This window comes from Pelophylax lessonae (genome assembly GCF_965119305.1).
Source record: "Pelophylax lessonae genome assembly, chromosome: 3".
NCBI classification, from domain to species: domain Eukaryota; kingdom Metazoa; phylum Chordata; class Amphibia; order Anura; family Ranidae; genus Pelophylax; species Pelophylax lessonae.
This window is the reverse complement of record NC_138770.1, coordinates 106,011,753-106,038,004: the sequence shown is the minus strand read 5'-3', so window position 1 is coordinate 106,038,004 and position 26,252 is coordinate 106,011,753. Positions and strand designations below refer to the sequence as shown.

General features: G+C 46.3%; 1 protein-coding gene and 1 pseudogene across 2 annotated transcripts in view; one reads left to right on the top strand and one right to left on the bottom strand.

Annotated features, from left to right (window-relative positions):
* Positions 1–26,252, bottom strand: part of LOC309549025 (cytochrome P450 2K1-like) — a 75,239-nt gene that overhangs the window by 24,086 nt on the left and 24,901 nt on the right. The window lies entirely within an intron of this gene.
* On the top strand, positions 3,937–25,930 carry LOC309550102 (annotated as a pseudogene). The gene is made up of 3 exons: positions 3,937–4,110; positions 4,296–4,498; positions 25,121–25,930. The product of its transcript is annotated as an uncharacterized misc_RNA (transcript).

The following is a 26,252-nucleotide window of genomic DNA, read 5'->3' as shown; positions in this document are numbered from 1 at the left end:
TGACCTTTAATCCTGCCTAAGGCCAAACGTTGTTCCACTCCCTTCTGCAAGAAGGCTAAGACCCTCGCCACCGAAAAGGAGCGAGGATGAAACCCTTGCGACTCACACCAGGCAATATACGTCCTCCAAGTACGATGATAAATCTTCCTGGAAGTCACCTTCCTAGCTCTCAGCAAGGTAGGAATCACAGAATCAGAGAGACCCCCCGTCTCTCAACACCTGGCCTTCAACAGCCATGCCGTTAAAGCCAGCGACTGTAAAACAGGATGGAAGATCGGCCCTTGAGACAGCAGATCCTCTCTCAGAGGCAGGGAGGCTCGATGAACATCTTTACCAGATCTGTGTACCACAACTGGCAATCACAGTAGATTTATTCAACAGGGAAACAGTGTGATCCACCTTAGGTGACACTGTCCAATGATTGGATACTGAGTCTGCAAAGGGGTAACAGCATTGAAAGCGCTTGGGCACCACCAGCATGTGCTTAATACGCCGCCATTGCTCATTCACAATCTCATGAAAATGCTCGGGGCAGGGGAAAGCCTGACCCGACTTCTGGGCTTTGCGGGAGCCGAAGACAACCCGCTTTCCTGACTGTGTGGGCTCCTCATCCAATTGCAACGTTTCCCTTACTGAACGAATCAGTGCTTCCACCAGAGCGCGTTCCCGTGCTGCAGCTGAGGAGGACTCATCCTCCTCACTGTCAGACTGTGAGGACAGGGATCCCTCAGGGAGGGTATTGTCCGTGGCAACCACATCAGGCTCCGAATCAGAGGACTGAGAGGGCATCAGCCGTTTTTGGGAAGTAACTTGTTTCATCACAAGATCCACCTTAGAGTTTCTAAGGCTGCAGACAGAGATACCAGAGATGGTGATCCGGATGGTCAAAATGCACAAATAAAATCAGAGGGGAAAGTTTCACCTTGGGACTCCACTTTGCAGCTAAGAAAATAATTAGTACACTGCACCTTTAAATGTGATCACGGTCCGCACCTCTTTAAGGTTACAACATGCCCTGACAGGAGCCAAGATTGTCCGAGGAATGCCCGAAGGACTAAAAAAAAAACCTTACTGTACCAGCAACCTGAGAAGCAGCCGCTCTGCAGTCAGTCTTTCAGCATGTGAAAATTCAGAGAGGAAGTGACCAAACATCACTAGAGGCCGAGGCCGCCTGTGTAGTCTCAAGCTACAACCAAATAGAAAAGCATAGGAAGCACAGGGTATAATGGCCGCCGCCCATACAGCGTGGCCTATGCCCACACTTAAAATGGCGGCCGAAAACTGCGCCAAGCACTCAGGAAGCTAAGGGAAAATGGCTGCTGCCCTTACACAGAGTTGCCTATGCCCACACCTAAAATGGCGGCCGAAAACGGCGCCAAATGCTCAGGAACCCAGGCAATGAGGCAACCGCAGGAATCCACCTAAAGGGACCCCCAGGACAAGGTAACATCTCTTATACCCCCCCCAGGCATTAGACGCCGCTATAGCGCCCCCAGCGGGAGCGGGGAGGGCAGGACCTGTCTTGACAGGCCTGGGGGATCTTTCAGAGAGACACAGCCCTGTTATCCCCAGGAGTGGGCCCACATCTCCCCCACAGATATCTGTCCTAGGGACACGGGGGGACGTTGCATCACTCACCATACCATGGACTGTGGGGCTCCGCTCCGAAACAGCTCGCCTCTCACCCTGAGTGGGGGTGCTGCCAGCCAAGAGGGGTACGCTACAACTCAGGGCATTCCAGGTTGATGCTTCCCGGCGAAGAATCCGTTCGCAGGCTCCCCACTGTCCACTGGGGCTCTGTCCTGGCGAGGCCTGGGCGGACCACATCCTGCTCACGCTCGTTGGCCAGGCTGGGAGACCGTAAGGATCTAGATAATCCAGTGCAAAACGTCAACCCGGCTGTCGCTTGTAGTTCCCCAGGAGGATCCCCCTGACACTAGCTAGTGGTAGTGAGTAAAGATAAATAAACATAAACATTTTTCAAAATAAAATAAAAACTGAGACCGAAGTCCCAGCAGGAAACCTAGGTCCTACTCCTAAACTAGGCACCAAGAAACTGATTTTACAGCACAATGTGTCTGGGGTTATGTGTGAATGACAACCCCTATGGGCGTGTAGAGTGAAAGCTTTTCACTGTCTAGTCTACTCCTGTGGACGCATGGCCCATGGCCCATTAGTGAAGAAGCATTGAGAGCTGCGTCTGTCAGAGGACATAAGAGAAATACTGATACAGTACTTACACCCAGAATTCAGGACAAGAGAAGTAGTACTGTGCAGTAGACATACATAAAGAATAGGAACAGATACCGAGAATTACATCTGGCATAAAGGACAAGAGAAGTGGCACTGTGCAGAGTCCATACATACAGAATAAGAACAGATATTGAGAAATACACTATTCAACAAAACCTGAGTTCTGGAAGTCAGTCATTGCAAGCTCAGCAGAGTGGGGCTCACTCAGTTCAGAGTGGAGCTCAATAAATCCAGTCTGTTTAGCAATGTAATAATGCTCAGCACTGTCCATGCTCTGGAAGCATGATTCAAGGCAGCCAGCCATTGCAAGCCCAGCAGAGTAAAGCTCACTCAGCTCAGTCTGTTCAGCAAAGTAATACTGTCACTCAGCACACTCCAAGTTCTGGAAGTCCAACTCAAGGCAGCCAGCCGTTGCAGCCACGGCAAGCCCAGCAGAGTGGGGCTCACTCAGTTGAAAGTGGAGCACATACAGCTCAGTCTGTTCAGCAAACTAACATTGTCACTCAGCACACTCCAAGTTCTGGAAGTGCAACTCAAGGCAGCCAGCAATTGCAACCACAGCAAGCCAAGCAAAGTAAAGCTCATTCAGTTCAGAGTGGAGCTCATTCAGCTCAGAGTGGAGCAGAGACATCTGTAGCTCTTAGTACTCCTTGCAAATATACAAGGACTTCTCTAGAACAATCAGTCCAGTCTGTTCAGCAATGTAATAATAACGTTCAGCACAGTCCAAGTTCTGGAAGCATGATTCAAGGCAGTCAGCCATTGCAAGCCCAGCAGAGTGGAGTTCACTCAGCTCAGTCTGTTCAGCAAAGTAATACTGTCACTCAGCACACTCCAAGTTCTGGAAGTGCAACTCAAAGCCGCCAGCCATTGCAACCACAGCAAGCCAAGCAAAGTAAAGCTCATCCAGTTCAGAGTGGAGCAGAGACATTGGTTGCTCCCAGTACTCCTTGCAAATATACAATGACTTCTCTAGAACAAAAAAACATTAAAGAGAACTCACAACAGTGCATAATGGCGGGCAGCAGCCAGGAACGTTCATCACGCTCTAACTGGCAGCAGAATAAAGGTGAGGGTGATAATAATTCTCTACAATCTGCCCCATGGAAACATTCTTTACCCGGCGGAGACCCTCAGCCCAGTACTGATGATAGAAAGGTGGATCAAGATTTCAAACGTCCTGCAGAAATGAAGCAGAAAGGGTTAAAGCCGGAACCTGTGCTTCACCTGGCTGATAAGATTCCTTTCCTGGTAAAGAGAATGGAGACTGAGGAAAACCAAAGCTAAAATACAGAAGCAGATTGACTCTGTCTATAGACTCAAAGCTGCCAACCCTAAAAAAGGAAATCTTATATGACAGTAAACTAAACTCCCTGGGCATTGAACCGGCCAGTGTATCAAAGGACATTGATGCTGTTCTGGAAGAATTGGGACCAGTGGCAGAGGTGTACTGGAATCGTGACCGATTTGATGCAAGATTGAGTGGAAGGACTGAGTCTGGTCCAATGCACGCTGCCACCAAATGTGTCTCCTGAAGGGAACACTCTGCTGCATCTGGAAGACAGTGAAGTGCAACACCAGGTTGGAGCTGGTTTTCCTGCTTGGCTTACAGCTCTGGGGGATAGCGGGAACATCAGTGTAACCCAGCAGATATTCACACTACAGGAGACTCAGAGGAGTGACATGGTGGACTCCGAGCATATGGACTGTGAGAACAGTGCGGCTGCCACTAATACTCATGGTGGAAGCAATGCTAGGGAGACTGGTGTTCATGATGGGGGTAACCCTGGGTTAACTGGTAAGGATGCTGCTAGTATGGATGTGATGTGCAATGCTGCTGTCACTAATATCGATGTGGTGAATAATTCTGATGCCAGTATATCCGAATAGGGTCATCAACAGTCAGAGAGCTCTGAGAATGTGGCGATGGAAGAGTCAGTTCAGAATAACCCCCATGACTTCCCCCACTTTTGGTTGATCCACCACCTGCTCCACAGGGCAATGCTGCTCCATGTGGTCATGTCCCTTCTCAGAATGCCTAGAGCCATGGGGCCCCTTCTTTTTCCACCAGTAACAGTTATTCTAGTCAGGCATTTAAGAGGAGAAACAAGGTCAGATTTAAGCATAGGTGTTCTAGAGAGGAGCTCCCTGATAGGAGGTTTGTAGTAACGGAGTTGTTGTGTCAGCTGATGGGGTTTGTGCCTGCAAACATACTGGCAATCATCAGTCTCCCTGATAGACAAGGGTATGATGCCAGCTTCATTTTCATCTCCAAACCTGACACAACAAATGTTAATATAATTTTCTGAAATTAGTCCGTGCCCCCCCCCCCCCATGTCATCTGGCTTAGAAGACATTGTGAAATGGTTTCTGATTTGACAAAAACAGATGGGATCTGGACTGGTGGTTGGAGGGTGCTGGTTAAGTTGAGGCAAACTAACAATGTTACCCCTCACCTGCCAAACTCCTTTTTTATTGGGCAGGAGAGAGGAGTTTACTTCTATGCAGGTCAGCCCAGGTTATGTTTTAAATGCGGTAAATCTGGCCATGTGTCGAGCATTTGTATGATCTTGAAGTGTAATCTTTGTGGGGAGGTTGGCCATATCAGCTCTACCTGTGAAAAAGTTAAGTGCAATCTATGTGGTAGGCTTGGCCATTTCCACAGAGATTACCAAGAGGCCTTTCATAACATGGGTGAGGAATCTGCAGACTATGAACTGTTGGCTGCAGCAGAATGTCTAGAGGAGGAGTCCTCAATGAATGGGGCTATATTGACTAGGAATGAGGTGGACCCAGTGGCCCTGGAGACTACCCCTGGATGGCCGGACAGTGTTCAGCAGGCTGATGAGCAGCTGCCGGCTGTGCACTCTTCATCTGTTTCAGTTCCTGTCTCTGTGAAGAACATTCCCAGTTAGTGATGGGCTTTATTTTTGAGTCAAACATCGAGTTTCTTGTGTTCGCTGAACACCCGAACACCCGGGGTGCTCAGCAGTAAGTTAGCTCGCCAACGAGTGCCTCATAATGCACAGCACATTTGCAATGCATTAAGTGCTTGTGATTGGCCAAAGCATGCACCTGACCTGTATGCTTTGGCCAAATACAGCACAATATCCTGTCAGAGCCATGATTGGCCAAAGGCAGGGTGCCACACCCCACACTATATAAGGCTGCTTACACGGCAGCCCTGTGTAGTGTTTTGGGAGTGGAGATTAGGCAGGTAGTTAGTGGATTGTGCTTTCACTCAGTTTAAGGCAGCCAGTGTAGTGTAGTGTAGTTGTGTGCTCATTCTTGTGTACCACAGTGTAGTACAGTCAGTGCAGTGTAGTGTAGGGCTGATTCTCGTGTAGCACAGTTTAATGCAGTAAGTGTAGTGTAGTGCTGTGCTGATTATTGTTTAACAAAGTGTATTGGTGCCACTGAAGTGTTTTTGTATACAACACATCTGTGTCACCCCACTGATCCCATTTTTTTTTCATGAATATATATATTTTTTTCTTTTTTTTTTTTTGCAGCATCAGGTCCTGTTTCTGCAATATTAGTACTCCCCCTTCTGTGTTGCAGGTGCTATTCCTTCTGCGTCAGCAGTGATTTTTTTTGTGGCATAGCAGCACTAATAATGTTTAGGGCATAATCGATGTCCCCCCTTCTGCGTCGTAGGTGCTATTCCTTCTGCATTATAAAACATTACAAAACCCCTCACAAAATCCCCATCATGTCTGAAAGGCCAAAAAGGAGAGGCAGACGCTCACAGGCCACTAAAAGAGGGCAAGCAGCCTCTGTGTCCACAGTGAAAAGAGTTGGTCTCGGACATGGTGCATCCGTTGCAGGCGGGGCACGCTTATCCTTTCTTTCCGGTGTTGGCCGCGTTATTGAGCCACAACATGCAGAAGAGTTGTTGGAGTGGATAACTAAGCTGTCCTCATCCTCCTCATCCACTGTCACCCAGGCTCATACTAGTTTGCCTTCTACTGCAGCTGCCAAAATGGCCTTTTCCACAAGCTCCTTGTCCACAGCTACCCACCAATCCACCCCTGAATCAATGCAGACCTTCCTTCACTAAATATGACTTCTCACATTATCCCCATCCCAAATTCAAACTTTATCTCACTCATTCTCATCCGCAGAAAAATAGAAAAAAAAATATTAAAACTATCCCATCAAACAAAGCCCCAGGGGGTGATGGTTACATTAATGAGTATTGCAAACAATTTGCCACAATTCTTTCCCCCCACCTAACTGACCTCTTCAATTATGTTGCGACCTCTGGCTCCATCCCTAAAGTAATGTTACAATCTGTGATAACAACTATATCCAAACCAGGTAAGGACCCAGAGCATGTACAAAACTACAGACCTATATCTCTTATAAACACCAATATTAAACTCTATGCCAAAGTAATTGCTCAAGGGTTAATTCCTTCCATTCCTGATACACCCTGATCTATCTCTAGACAGGGGGTTTCTACACTCGGGGTTTCTACAGGCAGTTTTACAAAAGTTTGGTATTACAGACTGACTCCAGAAAGCCATTCTTTCCCTCTACTCTTCTCCTTCAGCAAAAGTCCTTTCAGAAGGTGCAATGCCGAAACCCTTCGACATTATCAATGGTACATGACAAAGATGCCTACTTTCCCCCATCATTTTTGCACTCCTTGTAGAACCATTAGCTACTAAAATTAGAGAGAATTCCTTAATTGCAGGTATCCCTTTTGAGGACACTGAACACAAAATCAGACTGTTCGCAGACGATATTATATTAATAATTACCAACCCAACCCAGTCTCTCACCGCCATACGCTCCATCCTAACCCAATATGTTAAAGTCTCCTACTACAAATTATACAAAACGAAATCGCTGATCTTAAACCTCCGCACACCTCTTCAGACCCAACAGAACCTCACTCAAGCCCCGTACACACGTACCGATCGTCGTCATACAAACGTTCGTCTTTTCTCCCCGGGATGTCGATGTCTGTTGAAAAGTGCAAAGACAGCACAAGAATTTTGTCCGCCGACTTCAGCTGACTGCAGAAGTGATGTCATGTAATGGTTAACTTTCCCTGTGTTTTTTCTTTTCTGAGCATGCCCAGTCTTGCAAATCTGCGGTCTGTCGGCTGATTTCTGTACTGACTGGCGAACAATCGTCCGTTCTGGTGTCGGCATACAAAAATTTTTATGTTTGCAAGAAAGACTCTTGTCCGCAGAATGTGCGCAGACAGCTGTCGGAGGCACCATACTAACAAGCGTACAATCGGCAGATCTTTCGTCCGCCGACGTTTGTATGACGACGATCGGTACGTGTGTACGGGCCTTAAGACTTTCCCTTTCATATGGGCCAATCATTCAATTCCATATTTAGGAATCAACCTAACCCCCAACACCACTCAGCTTTTTGATTATAACTTTAAACCTCTCTTACAATCCTTGCCTAAAGATCTATCATCTTTTAGATCAACTGGTTTATCTAAAATAGGCCGTATTGCAGTACTGAAAATGTTTATTTTACCCAAACTACTCTACCTATTTAGAACCCTCTCCATACCTCTATCCTCCAAACTTCTTCATGATATCCAAAAAATATTCAACCAATATGTATGGGAATTCAAAACACCTAGATGCGTCACCCACTTATTACTATGCCCCTCAACCAATGGAGGTGCGAGCTTTCCCCATATTCGCTATTACCACCAAGCTACTCTTTTAGACCAACTTTACTTTTGGTGGCATCCTACTAAAGAAAAAATTTGGACCACAATGGAACCGTTACTTTTTAAACCTCTCTCACCCCCAAGAAACCCTGCTCCTTAACTCTCTAAACATTAATCCCGCCAATATAAACCACCCGTGCATTAAAGCATCTCTTGAAGCCTGGTCTAACCTTCTTTCTTATAATACTCCAGAACATAGATCAATACCATTAACCATTGACATCTTCCATGGAATGACAAAATTCCTAAATGGAAAACCAAAGGAATACAACTCATACGAGACCTCTATACAAATGACAACCTAGCACTGTTTCCCTATCTCCAAACCAAATTTAAACTCCTTAAGTCCGATTACTTTACTTATCTAAGAATCCATCATTGCCTTAAACACCATAAACTATCCCCTGAGACCACTCATACATTACTACCTTACCAATTCTTTCACGCAAGTAAATACCCAGGTAAAGGAATATCCCAGTTTGATTCCAACTTTTCCCATAAAAAACACTCCCGATTAACCACTTTAGGACCGCTCACATTGCTGCTACTGCGGCAATGTGGCACGATCCCGTCCAGCGACGTAGACCTATGTCGCTGGACTCCTCCCCCTGTAGGCGGCGCCTGCGCGCCGCAGGAGGCACGCTCCCGCTGTTTTCATTCACAGCGGTAGTCGGGCCAGGGGAGGAGCGGCGGCGATCGCCGCTGCTCTTCCCCCATCGTCGGGGAATCTAGTTTGGAGATCCGCCCGCCTGTGTAAACAGAGCGGGCGGATCTCCTCAGTGACAGGGAGTGACAGATCGCAGTGTTCAGCATAGCTGAACATCCGATCTGTCCCTGACTCACTCAGTCACCTCCCCCCACACACGTCAGTAAGCACTAGGCATACATTAACCCCTCCCTCTCCAATAAAATTAACCCCTTCCCTGCCAGTGTCATTTTTACAGTAACAGTGCATATATATAGCACTGATTACTGCAGTAATGTCACTGGTAACCCCAAAAGTGTCAAAAATGTCAGTCAGGGGTCCGATCTGTCCGCCGCAATGTCACAGTCCCGTTAAAAAAAAAAAACACCAAAAATGACAGAAATCTTTCCCTTAGTTAGTAAACGCAATAACTTTTGCGCAAACCAATCAAAATACGCTTATTGTGATTTTTTTTTTACCAAACATAGGTAGCAGAAAACAAATTGGCCAAAAATTAAAAAAAAATGTGTTTTTTACATTTTTTTTGGGGGGGGGGGGGAATTTCATACAAAAAAATGTTAAAAATATTGTTGTTTTTTCAAAATAAACGCTCTTTTTTTGTTTATAGCGCAAAAAGTAAAAATCGCACAGGTGATCAAATACCACCAAAAGAAAGCTCTGTTTGTGGGAAAAAAAGGACATAAATTTCATTTGGGTACGGCATCGCATGACCGCGCAATTGTCAGTTAAAGTCACACAGTGCCGAATCGCAAAAAGTGGCCTGGACGTAAGACAGCAAAATCCTCCGGTGGTAAAGTGGTTAAAACCCCCTCCCTCTTCAAATGGGACTTAGTCCTAGAACAGACCATCCCAGAATCAGCGTGGCAAAAGGCCTTTATATCTTCATTTAAAGCATCCCACTGTGCCAATCATTGGGAGGCATACTTATACATTTTTCACAAAATGGTATCTAACCCCTCCTAAACTTTCTAAAATATACCCTACTCATCCATCACGCTGTTAAAGATCCTGCGATGAAACAGGCTCCTTATTTTACATCATTTGGTCATGTAAATCAATCAAATCTTTTTGGAATAAAATCTTTACATTAATCCCTGAAATCACAGGCAAAATTACTCAGGCAGATCCCAGGCTAGCATTACTTCACCTAGATGAGGAACAATTCCCTCCCAACTCCAGAACAATTATTATACACCTACTATACACAGCAAAATTCAACATCACTAAACTCTGGAAATCCAACTCGATTCCTTCATTCTCAAATATAATCTCAGATCTTAAATACCAATGTGAGATGGAAATACACTTTGCTATAAGATCCTCTTCTCTTTCCAAGTTTACTAAAACATGGGCTGTATGGTTCCAAAATCCTAACTGTACGGTTTTAGTATGATAACTTATTAGAAAACAGAAAAGTTATGATAATTGGTACTGGTTTTGTTACATATAAACTACTTATGTTATAATAACTGTTCACTCCGTTAACCCCCCATCTTCTTCCTTCCCAACCATCTCAATCGAGCTTACAATGTTGAATGTACACCATGTAATATGCATAAGTACTTATATACCCTTTACAAGAAACTCAGTATAATTTTTGATTTAACAAGCAATTATTCTCCTACATTGTATAATTGTGAGCTTGTTGATTTATTGATTTGTTATGTTTAAACTTCAATAAAAACTATTGAAATAAATGCTAGCTTGGCCAAATTTCTAGCACTACAACTGCTGCCTTTTCATCTGGAAGATTCAGCAGCCTTTCATGAATTTGCAGAATGTGCTGTACCCCAGTGGCAGGCTCCAAAAAGAAAATTATTTTCACATAAGGCGATTCCAGCTCTGTACCATCATGTGAAAGGCAATGTTTTGGCCTTGTTTGACAGAGCAGTCAGCATGAAGGTTCACATTACTGCTGATTCATGGTTCAGCCGGCATGGTCAGGGACATTACATTTCCTTCACGGCACACCGGGTTACTCTGCTGACAGCTGGGAAGGATGTAGGACAGGGTTCAGTGCTGGAGCTTGTTCCGCCACCACGCCTCCAAAAAGCTGGTGGTGATTCTACCACCCCCTCGTCTTCTTCTTCCTCTATGGCCTCTTCTGCTAAATTGTCCTCTGAACCAGCAGTGCTCCTTAAGAGTTCAAGGGGCTACGCAAGCAGTCAGGCTAAAAGATGCCATGCAGGGCTTCAGTTGATGTGTCTAGGGGACAGGAGCCACAAGGAGCCAGAGGTTCTGTCAGCTCTGCAGGGGCAGGCTCAGATGGTGGTTGACGCCATGGCAGCTTGAGCCAGGAATGGTTGTATGTGACAATTACACAACCTTCTCTCTGCCTTTGACAGGGACACTTGACACATGTTCCATGTTTGGCACGTGTCCTGAATTTGGTGGTGCAGCCTTTCTTGAACAGGTACCCGGGCTTACAAGATCTTCTGAGACAGGCCAGAAAAGTCTTTGGCCATTTTCGGCAGTCATACAATGCCAGTGCTCAGGTGGCTGACATTCAACCTGCCCACCAACCGCCTCATTTGTAACATGCTTACCAGGTGGAACTCAACATTGACAATGCTGTAGCAGTTGCACACCCAGCAGAGGGCTATCAATGAGTATCTGTGTGGTTATAGTACAAGGACAGGTTCAGGGGAGCTTGGCTTCCTTTCGTCCAGCCAGTGGCTGCTGATAAAAGATGCATGCACTGTTCTGTCACCATTTGAGGAGGCCACAAGAATGGTGAGACGTGACGATGCATGCATCAGTGATACTATCCCTCTAGTCTTCCTGCTGGAGCACACAATTTTTGGAATCATGGACAGGGCACTTGAGGCAGAACAGCGAGTGGAAGAGGAGGACTTCCTTTCCTCACAAGGCCCCCTTTATTCAGATACCATTTCTACAGGGCCACAAAACACACAGGAGGAAAAGGAGGAGGAGGAAGAGGAGGAGGATTGTGGCAGCATGGATGTAGAGGATAACATACAGAGTTGTACGTGGCTGGGGAGAGGTTGCTCATGACATTGTCAGAGGACCCTCATGCCTCCTCAAACTTATGTTGCATGGGCTCCCTCATTATGCAAAGCCTGTGAAAGGACCCAAGGATTCGTGGTATCAAGGAGAGGGATCATTACTGGTTGGCAACCCTTTTTGAGCCATGTTACAAGAGTAAAGTTGCAGAGTTCATCCTGTCTTCACAGAGGGAGCAAAGGGTGAAATATCTTGAGGACGCCTTGAAGAAAAATTTGCGTAACACCTTTCTAGACACTGGACAACGTGTTTCTGAGGCTTCGTTCGGTCAAAGGAGGAGCGGTGGAGAAGGCGGCCGGCTGACCAATGCCTTTAAACAATTCTTTAGTCCTCAGTACCCAGGGCTGTAAGGTTTAAGCAACCATCAGCAGCGTCTGCATCATATGGTGCAGGATTATCTAGGGGCAGAAGCAGAGTTGGAGACCTTTCCAACTGAGCATCCACTGGATTACTGGGTCTTTAGGATGGACCACTTGCTCAATATGAAATGGAACTACTGGCCTATCCTGCTTCCAGCATGCTTTCCGAATGGACATTCAGTGCTGCTGGAGGTTTTGTGACAGATAATGAGTGCATCTGTCCACAGACTCCATTGACCAGCTGACATTTATCAAAATGAATCAGTCCTGGATCAACAGCAGCTGTCAAGCCCCTGATGTTGATGTAACTGATTGAATTTTCTAGGAATCTGGGATCCCTTGAAGACTGCCTATGCTATGTCTGAATCTTGATCATGCTAGCTTCCAACAATGTTTTTGGTTTAGGGCACCACCAACACCCAAGGCCCAATTTTTCTGCACCTGTTTGACAGGTGCATGTAATTTATTATTATTATTATACATGATTTACATAGCGCCAACAGTTTGCGCAGCGCTTTACAATTTAATTTTTTTTATAAATTTTATACAGCAGGGCCCGTTCCTGCACCCAGAAAAAGTAACTGAGGGGTTACAGTGTTCAAGGACCGCCAACACCCCAGGCCCAATTTTTCTGCACCTGTACAGCGATGCATGTGATTTCAATTTTTTTTTCAATTTTTTTAACAGCAGGGCCCATTCCTGCATCCAGCAAGAGTAACTGTGAGGGGTTTCAGTGTACAGGCACCACTAGGGATAGGTGAACGGTTTGGGCCGAGCATAAGTTTGGCCTAAACATCGCCCATTCAGGTACTCGCCTAACACCTGAACTTTCTCGACACTTAGCGGGATGTTTGCCCCCCAACCGCACAGTCAATAGGTTGTTATAATAAGGGGTGGGGGATACTGCGCTTCTGGGAAGTATTATGGCTAGTCTTCCAATAAGTACTTGATCAAATTCAGGTGTGCAATACAAAAATTATGGATTAAAGTGTAAAATTTATAATGAAATCCCTCTACAAGTGGGGAAAATTATAAAATAATATTGTTTCAATCAAGTGTATTAGTGTAAACAGTACATGAATAAATAAATAAGATTAAGTGCTATAATTAACATATAAAACCATCAAGTGTAAAATAGATAAGTGTAATTTGTGGTTGAAAAGATGATAAATTATACAACACCACTCTACTCTAAAAAAACATAAATACATCAAGTGACAGGTAAAAGTGCTCAGTGCATAAAAAAATGTGCATAAATTCATTCAGTATATTAAAAGCAATGTCCTAGTTGCTCAGAAGAAAATTCAACAAATAGTCCAGTGGTGTATCCAAATAGGGAAATCCTAAAGGTGTTGACCCTTCACCTAACACCGTGCCTAAATAGTGGGGTGCTTCTTCTCTCTTATGTACCCCTCTGGGTGTGCTAGTCGCTCACCTCAAAATCTCATAACATGTGCCTTGTCAGAAATCCAAGGGGCTCCTTTCCACTCCTGCTCTGTTATCCAGTGGGTAATGGTGTATAGACTGCCTATGATGGATCAGCTTCCTGTCCTTTCCCAGTGCCCAGCGAATCTCAAAATCTCATAACATGTGCCTTGTCATAAATCCAAGTGGCTCCTTTCCACTCCTGCTCTGTTATCCAGTGGGTAATGGTGTATATGAATGGGGTTATCTTGGCTGGGAAGGAGGTGGACCCAGTGGTCTAGGAAACTACCCCCGAGCGGACGGATAGTGTTCAGAGGGTTGAGGATCAGCGGCCAGCTGTGCACTCTTCGTCTGTTTCGGTTCCTGTCCCTGTGAAGGACATTCCGAGTCAAAAGAGAAGGAAGAAAAAAGATAAGTCTACCCGTAAACCTGAAAGTGACTGAACCTTAGTGCAGAAGCCAGCAAAGAAAGTGAAAGGGGCACCAGAAGCGGGGAAGGCAGTTTCCACCAACAGGTAGGATGTCTTATCAGAGTCAGATGCCGACTGCTGTTTTCTAGAAGCACAGGAACTGGAGCAAGAGTTAAAAAGAGTGTAAAGGGAAAATGCGGCTGACTCAGAGGATGACCTGCCCACTAAAAGGCATACACCCCCTGCTCCTGTAGCTGCAGAATCTGATATGGAAACTGGTAGTCGGCAGAGCGACTCTGGTCCTAGATTATAACGATGGGAGCCTTATAATGATGGGAGCCTTATTTTTACTCCTCTTTGCTGTGATGGCAGGACTTTCTCTAAACATTGTCTCCAGCCACAGTTTGCAAAAGCTTCAAGTTATTTTAAGATCTTAGGGGTTACCTTTGGAAGGGAGGATAATGCCAGGCTAAACTGGGAGGAGAAATTGGATGCTGGAAATGCAAAGGTTCAGTGATGTGATGGAAGACTTGCAAGATGACCTACAGAGAAAGGGTCACAATGTTGAAGACTTATTTGGTTCCTTTCTTTCTTTATGTCTCTATGGCTTTTTCCATTGCCAGAATATTTCCCCACTAGGCTCTATAGTATGTTTTTTCAGCTCTTCTGGGGTAATAGACTAAATCCAATAAAAAGGGGTGTTATTTACCTGCAGAAGAAAGCAGGTGGGTTGAAAATTATTGTCACGGCACTGCCGCGTACTCACCTGCGTCTGGGCGCCTGCGGCGTTCTCGCAACAGAGTCTCGGTGCTTGCCGGTCGCAGAGACACCCCCTCTGGGTCTGCGGTGGCTCCTTCTCCTCCCCTCACCTCTGAGGCCTGCAGCGGCACACTGTCATGGCAAGATGGCGGTCGCCATGCGGTTACAGTGTTTTACACAGAGGGAGAGAGGAGAGTTGAAGATCTGGTAAGCTCAGGTTCTATGAAGCAAACCAAGATGGCGCTGGGTCTCTGACCTCCCTTTATAGCCCCTGGCAGCCCCACCTACTGGTGAGAGGTGGCTCCCTATATAAACCAAGCACACCTTCCAGTCAGTGCTTGGTTATTTTCCTTGCTCCTGTGTGTCTTCTAATTGCATTGCCTGTGTTCCTGGTTCCTGATCCTTTCTCCCTCAGGTGGATACTCCTTGATTGCCTGCCAGACCTGACTCCAGAGTTGTCGACCTTACCTCCTTCTCTTCATTAAAGGCCTCCGTGCCACCACAGACCCTACGGGGCCCTGTTCCCACTTCCAGGGACTCCTGAGGGTCGTGATTGTAAGGGAGTGCTGTTCCACTGCAACTGGGTTCCCTCTCCACTGCAAGACCCCAGGTGGGTTGTGACATAATAACCAAGCCGCAAAAATGGAACCCGCAGGAACAGCCGAAGCTATTACTGCTCTCACCCAACAGATGACAGCCTTGGCTCAAGCCGTCCAAGATCTACAAGCCAGTAACGCTATGCTTCTTCAACATGAACAAAGAAGGGCTCAGTCTGTACCCCTTCCAGACTCACCCCCAGCCACTGGTCCAGTACTAACTGCATTCCCAGAACCAGCCATTCCTATGCCTGACAAGTTTACTGGAAAGAAGTCTGAACTGCGATCATTCATCACAGCTTGTGAACTACTCTTCGTCCTAAAACCACGCACCTACCCCAATGATTACGTGAAGGTCCGCACAACCATTGCCTTGCTGTCAGGTCAACCACAAACCTGGGCACACCAACTCCTGCACTCAAAGAGTCCAATACTGGAGACCTGGGACTCTTTTGCCGCAGCTATGCGTACATTATATGATGACCCTTTGAGACCCTCCGCTGCTCGCTCAGCCCTCCGTTCCCTCCGGCAAGGAAGAAGACCTGTGGAGGATTACACCACGGATTTCCGGGAGTTGGCGTCTGACACTGGTTATAATAAAACTGGCCTGATAGAACAGTACCGACTAGGACTATCCGAGGCCTTAAAAGATGAATTAGCCAGAGTTGGGGTACCCCCTTCCTTGGAGGATCTGATCCTCCTAGTCACCCAATTAGACCGACGCTTCCGTGAACGAAGAAGTGAGAGACAGGCTCCAGCTAATCTCCGGTCCTTGGATTCCCCAGGCCCTATGCCTTCTGCTTCTCTGTCCTCTTCCTCATCCGAGGAACCTATGCAAATAGGCATGGTTCGCCGTCCACTAACGGAAGAAGAACGCAAGAGACGCCGTTCTCAAGGACTTTGTCTCTATTGTGGGAAAGCCGATCACCAACTCCGGTCATGCCCCGTCCGACCCACAACCTCACCTGGTAAGGGTTCCTTAGCCCCTTCTTCCTGGACTTCTACTGTTCCAGCCACCTCTTCTTACTTGTCTGTTTCTCTTTCTCTCCAGTGGGGAAGTAGAGATCTCCAGATTACGGCCTTCATCGACTCCGGAGCCAGCGGGTGTTTCATAGACCAGACCTTGGTCCGATCACATCATCTGCCTATGCAACTTAAGTCACGGCCGTTATCCCTATTCGTGGTAGATGGGACTCCTATCAAAACTGGACCCGTACTACATGAAACCGGTCCCATCTGTCTCCTACTTGGTCACCATAAAGAGACTATCAATTTGGATATTGTACCCTCACCAATATTCCCACTCATCCTCGGCCTTCCCTGGCTTCGCGCCCACAATCCAGCGATAGACTGGATTAAGGGTACTCTCACCTTCTCTTCCACCTTTTGCACCACCACTTGCTTAAAAGAGGCACCCACGCATCTACTCACGATAAACCTTGACCCTCCAGTTATCTTGCCAGACAAATACAAAGAATTCCAGGATGTCTTCAACAAACAGAATGCAGATCAGTTGCCCCCAAGACGTCCATATGATTGTCCAATCGATTTGCTCCCAGGTGCCCCTATCCCCTATGGACGTGTATTCCCTCTGTCGGAAACTGAACTCGCGCACCTCAAAGGGTACATTTCTGACAGCCTCGCCAAAGGTTTCATCAGACCTTCCACGTCACCAGCAGGAGCAGGTATATTTTTTGTTGGTAAGAAAGATGGAGGTCTTCGCCCATGTATTGACTACCGTGCCTTGAATAACATCACTATTAAAAATCGATATCCTTTACCTCTGATACCTGAGCTCCTAGATCGATTAAGGAAAGCAAAGATTTTCTCGAAACTAGACCTAAGAGGGGCATATAACCTGGTCCGCATACGCAAGGGGGATGAGTGGAAGACAGCATTCAGGACACGCTACGGACATTTTGAATATCTCGTCATGCCCTTCGGGCTCTGCAATGCCCCGGCCACATTCCAGCACTTTCTGAATGATGTCTTCCGTGATATACTGGATTCTTTTGTCGTAATATATCTAGACGACATCCTGATCTTCTCCTATTCTTCTGCTGAACATAATGAGCATATGAGAAGGGTACTTCTCCGTCTCCGTGAGCACAGACTCTATGCCAAGTTGGAGAAATGTGTTTTTGATACAGAATCTGTGCAATTCCTGGGGTACTTGATCTCTCCGGGGCAAATACAAATGGACCCTCGTAAGATCACAGCTATCCTGGAGTGGCCTATCCCTAAGGACAAGAAGTCTGTACAGCGCTTCATTGGGTTTGCCAATTTCTATAGACGTTTTATCAGAGGTTTTTCCCAGGTATGCTCCCCCATTACAGCCCTGACAAAAAGCCACAACCTGTTCACATGGACCAACCAAGCTCAAGAGGCCTTTGAGAAACTAAAAGAACTGTTTACCCAGGCTCCTATTCTCATCCAGCCCGATTCTACAAAGGCCTTCTTCCTTGAAGTTGATGCCTCCGATATTGCCATTGGGGGTATCCTGTCCCAAAGAGGTGAGAGGGATGATCGACTTCACCCCGTGGCATTCTACTCACGAAAACTCCTACCCGCTGAAATAAACTATGACGTGGGCGAAAGGGAACTTCTTGCTGTCAAAAACACTCTAGAGGAATGGCGCCATCTCCTTGAAGGAGCACCCTTACCTGTAACTGTATATACAGACCACCGTAATCTAGAGTACCTACGTACTGCTAAGAGACTGCGCCCCCGTCAAGCCCGCTGGGCTTTATTCTTTTCCAGATTTAATTTGCAGATCACCTACCGCCCTGGGTCAAAAAATCAAAAGGCAGATGCTCTATCACACATGTATGAAAAGACAAACCCAACAGGTCAAACCCAAGACACCATCCTACCTCCAAACCAATTCCTAGCAATACAGGTATCACTCCTAGACCGTATACGCAATTCATCGGTCCAACCACCGGTGATGATACCTCCTCTGATCCAGAAACAAGGATTATGGTACCATGGTGAACAACTGTATATACCACCTTCACTCCAGTCTGAGGTAATTGGCCAGTTCCATGATACCCTTTCAGCAGGTCACGGAGGAATTACCCAGACATTTGAAAACATTAGCCGTTATTATTGGTGGCCTTCTATTAAATCGGACGTCAGGGATTATGTCCTTTCTTGTGATATATGTGCTCGATCAATGACCCCAAAGATAAAACCTGTGGGTCTTCTCCAACCTCCTGCAGTTCCTCGAGGACCATGGACCGACATAGCCATGGACTTTATTGTGGATCTACCCTTATCACACAAACACAACACCATCATGGTGGTAGTGGATAGATTCACAAAAATGGCACATTTCATTCCTTCTGTAGGACTTCCATCTGCTTCAAAGACTGCCTCCTTGTTCCTGCAAAACATCTTTCGGATACATGGATTACCCCAAACCATCATCACTGACCGTGGGTCCCAGTTCACCTCCCATTTCTGGTCCCATTTTTGTCGTCATCTAAGGATCCAACGATGTTTATCCTCGGCTTACCATCCTCAGACCAACGGCCAGACAGAACGTACCAACCAGATTCTGGAACAGTATCTTCGTTGTTTCACTGCACATCTGCAGGACGACTGGTTGTCTCTGCTTCCCACAGCAGAGTTCTCCTACAACAACCACATGCACCACTCCAGCAAGATGACACCTTTTTATGCCAACTATGGTTTCCATCCATGTGCCCTTCCAGAGCTACCTTGTCCAAACACAGTGCCCGATGTAGCCTCACAACTGAACAAACTTAGACATCTTAAGCCTATGTTGTACCAGACCCTGAAAATAGCACAACAATGCTACAAAGGATATGCAGACAAGAAAAGGTCCCCAGCACCCACCTATGTGCCAGGGGACAAAGTCTGGCTGTCCACACAACATATGCATTTGTCTTGCCCCTCACGGAAGTTGGGACCACGTTACATAGGACCTTTCACTATCACCGAGATCCTATCTACTGTGGCCGTCCGCCTGGATCTCCCTTCCACCTACAGGTTACATCCGGTTTTTCATGTATCCCTCCTAAAACCTTGGAAACCCAACAGATTTCCTTCCCGTATTGTGGCTCCACCCTCTCCAGTGGTTGTGGATGGCTCTGAAGAGTTTGAAGTCCAAGAGATTCTTGATTCCAGACGTCGTAGGGGAAATCTGGAGTATCTCATCCACTGGAAAGGGTATGGCCCAGAGGAAAGATCCTGGGAGCCAGCTAAGAATGTTCATGCACCTGCCAAGGTTAGAGCTTTCCACAGAAGACACCCTGGCCGACCAACCCTATTTTGCGCCCTGAGGTCGCGTTTAGGAAGGGGGCTCTGTCACGGCACTGCCGCGTACTCACCTGCGTCTGGGCGCCTGCGGCGTTCTCGCAACAGAGTCTCGGTGCTTGCCGGTCGCAGAGACACCCCCTCTGGGTCTGCGGTGGCTCCTTCTCCTCCCCTCACCTCTGAGGCCTGCAGCGGCACACTGTCATGGCAAGATGGCGGTCGCCATGCGGTTACAGTGTTTTACACAGAGGGAGAGAGGAGAGTTGAAGATCTGGTAAGCTCAGGTTCTATGAAGCAAACCAAGATGGCGCTGGGTCTCTGACCTCCCTTTATAGCCCCTGGCAGCCCCACCTACTGGTGGGAGGTGGTCGGGTCATGTGATCCTGGCTCCCTATATAAACCAAGCACACCTTCCAGTCAGTGCTTGGTTATTTTCCTTGCTCCTGTGTGTCTGCTAATTGCATTGCCTGTGTTCCTGGTTCCTGATCCTTTCTCCCTCAGGTGGATACTCCTTGATTGCCTGCCAGACCTGACTCCAGAGTTGTCGACCTTACCTCCTTCTCTTCATTAAAGGCCTCCGTGCCACCACAGACCCTACGGGGCCCTGTTCCCACTTCCAGGGACTCCTGAGGGTCGTGATTGTAAGGGAGTGCTGTTCCACTGCAACTGGGTTCCCTCTCCACTGCAAGACCCCAGGTGGATTGTGACATATATACCCTAAGGTGTTTTTGATTCTTTGTTTCTTAAAGTTAATTTTGGGTGCTTGGACTCCAGTGTTGCTCTCCATGGGTAAGCAGTGTTAAGGCCTGGATATTACCTCATGTAGAGTCCTGGATGCAGGGCGGTTCACTCAAGAGGAAGAGATGAGCTCAGGGTTATCTCCCAGCATATCGGGACTCAGCTCTGAAGTCTCTGAAGAGGGATTGAGAAGTCTTACCTTGAAAGTAGCTCAAGGAAATTGTTATATGAGAGGATCCGTAGGCCCCTTTTCTGTTCTCCACTTGTACTCAGGGACTGTACTACAGCTGCTTTGGAGGAAAGCTTAAAGTTGCTGAATAGCCCCAGATTACCCTTAAAGTTTCATGACATTACCTGGCTGTCTCTCCATGGGAAGATGTATGTGAGGGGGAACATGAAAGGTCTGTCCGCATCTGATAGAAGCCTTTGGGTTGTAATAGGGAGGAGTCCATGGAGCATTTCTTGGTGGATTGTTGGGGAAGCCATGAAGTCTGAAAGGAAGTAGCTGCCAGAGTTAGGATCCAAAGGTTGGGAAACCTGAGTTGCTTAGACAGGCTTTACGGTGTTCCCCCAACAATACACAGTGTAGACAGAGGGACAATGTATATAATCATTACCGTAGTCAAATACTATCATTGGCACGCAAGGACTAAAGTTGCCATGCATAATGAACAGTTTATCTCTATTAAAATTGCAGGTTTAGTGTTACCTCAGTTAGGATGGATAAAGTGTTTGGAAATTAGGAAATGTAGGAGAGGTATAGAATTATGGAAAGGAGTTATATTGCAACATTACATTTTTGACTTTTTTTTCTTAAACTGCTATGTTTTTGACCTGGACAATATGTCAGTAATTGTTGTATTTGTGCTAATTTCAGACAGTTACAGTCTGTTATTATACAGGTCCCTCTCAAAAAATTAGCATATTGTGATAAAGTTCATTATTTTCTGTAATGTACTGATAAACATTAGACTTTCATATATTTTAGATTCATTACACACAATTGAAGTAGTGCAAGCCTTTTATTGTTTTAATATTGATGATTTTGGCATACAGCTCATGAAAACCCAAAATTCCTATCTCAAAAAATTAGCATATCATGAAAAGGTTCTCTAAACAAGCTATTAACCTAATCATCTGAATCAACTAATTAACTCTAAACACCTGCAAAAGATTCCTGAGGCTTTTAAAAACTCCCTGCCTGGTTCATTACTCAAAACCGCAATCATGGGTAAGACTGCCGACCTGACTGCTGTCCAGAAGGCCATCATTGACACCCTCAAGCAAGAGGGTAAGACACAGAAAGAAATTTCTGAACGAATAGGCTGTTCCCAGAGTGCTGTATCAAGGCACCTCAGTGGGAAGTCTGTAGGAAGGAAAAAGTGTGGCAGAAAACGCTGCACAACGAGAAGAGGTGACCGGACCCTGAGGAAGATTGTGGAGAAGGACCGATTCCAGACCTTGGGGGACCTGCGGAAGCAGTGGACTGAGTCTGGAGGAAGACTGGGGAGAGGGAAATGCCAAAATGCCTGAAGTCCAGTGTCAAGTACCCACAGTCAGTGATGGTCTGGGGTGCCATGTCAGCTGCTGGTGTTGGTCCACTGTGTTTTATCAAGGGCAGGGTCAATGCAGCTAGCTATCAGGAGATTTTGGAGCACTTCATGTTTCCATCTGCTGAAAAGCTTTATGGAGATGAAGATTTCATTTTTCAGCACGACCTGGCACCTGCTCACAGTGCCAAAACCACTGGTAAATGGTTTACTGACCATGGTATTACTGTGCTCAATTGGCCTGCCAACTCTCCTGACCTGAACCCCATAGAGAATCTGTGGGATGTTGTGAAGAGAAAGTTGAGAGACGCAAGACCCAACACTCTGGATGAGCTCAAGGCCGCTAATGAAGCATCCCGGGCCTCCATAACACCTCAGCAGTGCCACAGGCTGATTGCCTCCATGCCATGCCGCATTGAAGAAGTCATTTCTGCAAAAGGATTCCCGACCAAGTATTGAGTGCATAACTGAACATAATTATTTGAAGGTTGACTTTTTTTTGTATTAAAAACACTTTTCTTTTATTGGTCGGATGAAATATGCTAATTTTTTGAGATAGGAATTTTGGGTTTTCATGAGCTGTATGCCAAAATCATCAATATTAAAACAATAAAAGGCTTGCACTTCTTCAGTTGTGTGTAATGAATCTAAAATATATGAAAGTCTAATGTTTATCAGTACATTACAGAAAATAATGAACTTTATCACAATATGCTATTTTTTTTTAGAGGGACCTGTATATTCTAAATTAAAATTTCCAAACATACAGAATAAGAACAGATACCGAGAATTACGCTCAGCATACAGGACAAGAGAAGTGGTACTGTGCACAGTCCATACATCCAGAATAGGAACAGATACTGAGAATTGCGCTCAGCATACAGGACAAAAGAAGTGTTACTGTGTAGAGACCATACATCCATACATACAGAATAAGAACAGATACTGAGAATTACACCGGTATACAGGACAAGAAAAGTGGTACTGTGCAGAGCCCATAAATACAGAATAAGAACAGATACTGAGAATTACACTCAGCATACAGGACAAGAGAAGTAGTACTGTGCGGAGCCCATACATACAGAATAAGAACAGATACATAGAATTTCACCTGGCATACAGGACAAAAGAAGTGGTACTGTGCAGAACCCATACATACAGAATAAGAACAGATACTGAGAATTATACTCAGCATACAGGACAAGAGAAGTGGTACTGTGTAGAGCTCATACATACAGAATAAGAACAGATACTGAGAATTACACCCAGCATACAGGACAACAGAACCGGTACTGTGCAGAGACCATACATACAGAATAAGAACAGATACTGGGAATTACACTCAGCATACAGGACAAGAGAAGTGGTGCTGTGTAGAGGGTGTGGCTGCTTGTGAAGCAGCTGTAGTCTGTGTGGTGCTGAGCTCCTCTGATGTCTGGTACAAGCCCAGGGTTGGGCTCCCCTGGGCTGGGATGTCTCCCAGGAGAGTCCCAAGCTTCTTGGTTTACACAAGGACTGTCATGTGAAGCTGTGGTTGGTGGGGAAGCAGGAGGACGGAGTTCTGGGAATGCAAAGCAATCTGCAGAGACTGTAAGTAGATGTGGAAATGTTTGTGAAGGAAAGTCCAGTATGCAAAGTACCGATAATACAGATAAGAGGAAGCATGTTCAGAAGTGTGATAATGTTACTCAGCAAAACCTGAGTTCTGGAAGTCAGTCACTGCATGCCCAGCAGAGTGCAGCTCAAGCAGTTCAGAGTGCAGCTCAAGCAGTCCAGTCTGTTCAGCACAGTCCAAGCTCTGGAAGCGTGGTTCAAGAAAGCCAGCCATTGCAGTCACGGCAAGCCCAGCAGAGTGGAGCTCACTCAGCTCAGAGTGGAGCCCATACAGTTCAGGCTGTTCAGCAAAGTAACATTGTTGATCAGCACGCTTCAAGTTCTGGAAGTGCAATTCAGTGCAGCCAGCCATTGCAAACACAGCAGAGTAAAGCTCATTCAGCTCAGAGTGGAGCAGAGACATTGGTTGCTCCCAGTACTCCCCGCAAATATACAACGACTTCTCTAGAATGAAATATCATTACAGAGAACTTACAGCAGTGCATAATGGTGGGCAGTGACCAGGAACGTTCATCACGCTCTAAACTGCAGCAGAATAAAGGTGAGGGTGGTAATAATTCTCCACAATCTGCACCAGGGAAACATTCTACACCCAGTGGAGACCCTCAGCCCAGTACTAGTGATGGGAAGGTGGATCAGAAGTTTAAACGTCCTGCAGACATGAAGCAGAAGGGGTTAAAGCGGGAACCTGTGCTGCACCTGGCTGATAATAGTCCTTTCCTGGTTAAGAAAATGGATACCCTAAGGAAAACCAAGGGTAAAATCCAGAAGCAGATTGACTCTGTCTATAGACTCAAAGCTGCCATCCCCAAGAGGGAAATCTTATATGACAGTAAATTATACTCCCTGGGCATTGAACTGGCCAGTGTATCAAAGGACATTGATGCTGTTTTGGAAGAACTGGGACCAGTGGCGGAGGTGTACCGGAATTGTGACCGATTTGAGGCGAGGTTGAGTGGAAGCACTGAGTTTTCTTCACAGTCAGACTCTGGGGATCTGGTCCAAAGCTCCTTGCCACCAAATGTGTCTCCTGAAGGGAAGACTCTGCAGCCTCTGGAGGACAGTGAGAAGCAACACCAGGATGGAGCAGATTATGCGGCTGGACTTTCAGCTCTGGGGAATGGTGAGATCGTAAGTTTAACCCAGCAGACATTCACAGTACAGGAGACTCAAAGAAGTGACATGGGGGACTCCCAGCATATGAATTGTGAGAACAGTGCTGCTGCTGCCATTAATACTCATGGTGGGAGCCATGGTGGGGTAACCGGTGTTCATGATGGAAGTAATAATGGGGGAACTAGTAAAGATGTGGATAAGGCCAGTGCTGCTAGCAGTAATGTAATGAGCAATGCTGATGTCACTAATACTGATGCCAGTAATTCTGAATGTGGTCATCAACAGTCAGAGAGCGCTAAGAATGTGGCGATGGAGGAGTCAGTTCAGAATAACCCCCAAGACTTCCCCCCTTTGGTTGATCCACTGCCTGCTCCACAGGGCAATGCTGGTCCATCTGGTCATGTTCCTCCTCGGAATGCCTGGAGCCATGGGGCCCCTTCTTTTTCCACCAGTAACAGTTATTCTAGTCAGGCATTTAGGAGGAGGAATGTGGTTGGATTTAAGCATAGGGGTTCCAGAGAGGGGCTTCCTGATAGAAGGTTTGTAGTAAGGGAATTGCTGTGTCTTCAGACATACTGGATAGAAAAGGTTATGATGTCAGCTTTAAGCTCATGTCTGACTTAGACAGATTCTGGGCCGACTTCACCAGGTTTCGGGACAACAAGGATTGAAAAAATTTCATCTTCATTCCCATCTCCAAACCTGACACAGCAAATGTTAATATAATTTTCTGGAATGAGTCTGTACCCCCCCAGGATATCGACATCTTAGAAGACATTGTGAAATGGTTTCTGGTTTGACAAAAACTAAAGACAGTGATTGGATCTGGACTGGTGGTTGGAGGGTTCTGGTTAAGTTGAGGCAAACTAACAAGGCTACCCATCACCTGCCAAACTCCTTTTTCATTGAGTGGGAGAGAGGAGTTTGTTTCTATGCAGGTCAGCCCAGGGTATGTTTAAAATGCGGTAAATCTGGCCATGTGGTGAGTGTTTGTACAATCCTAAAGTGTAATCTTTGTGGAGAGGTTGGCCACGTCAGTTCTACCTATGAGAGAGTTAAGTGCAATCTATGTGATAGGCTTGGCCATTTCCGCAGAGATTGCCCGGAGGCCTTTCATAATATGGGTGGGGAATCTGCAGACGAACTGTTGGCTGCAGCAGAGCATCTAGAGGAGGAAGCCTTCATGAATGGGGTTATCTTAACAAGGGAAAAGGTAGACCCAGAGGTCCAGGAGACTACCCCCAGACCGACAGGCAGTGTTCAGCAGGCTGAGGATCAGCGGCCGGCTGTACACACTTCATCTGTTTCAATTCCTGTCTCTATGGAGAACATTCCCGGTCACAAGAGAAGGAAAAAAAAGGATAGGTCTACCCGTAAACCTGAAATTGAGTGAAGCTTAGTGCAGAAGCCAGCTAAGAAAGTGAAAGGGGCACCGGAAGTGACAACAGCAGTTTCTACCAATAGGTATGAGGTCTTATCAGAGTCAGATGCCGACTCCTGTTTCCTAGAGGCCCAGGAACTGGAGCAGGAATTACGAAGAGTGGAAAGAGAATATGCGGCTGGCCCAGAAGATGACCCGCCCAGTAAAAGGCGTCCGCTGTTGGAGATACAACAGCTTTCAGCTTAGCAGATTAACTGCAGTTCACAAATAGGACACTAGATGTCCCTAATGCTCAGTGATATGCTATGCATTTCTATGATGTGTTGTAATATCC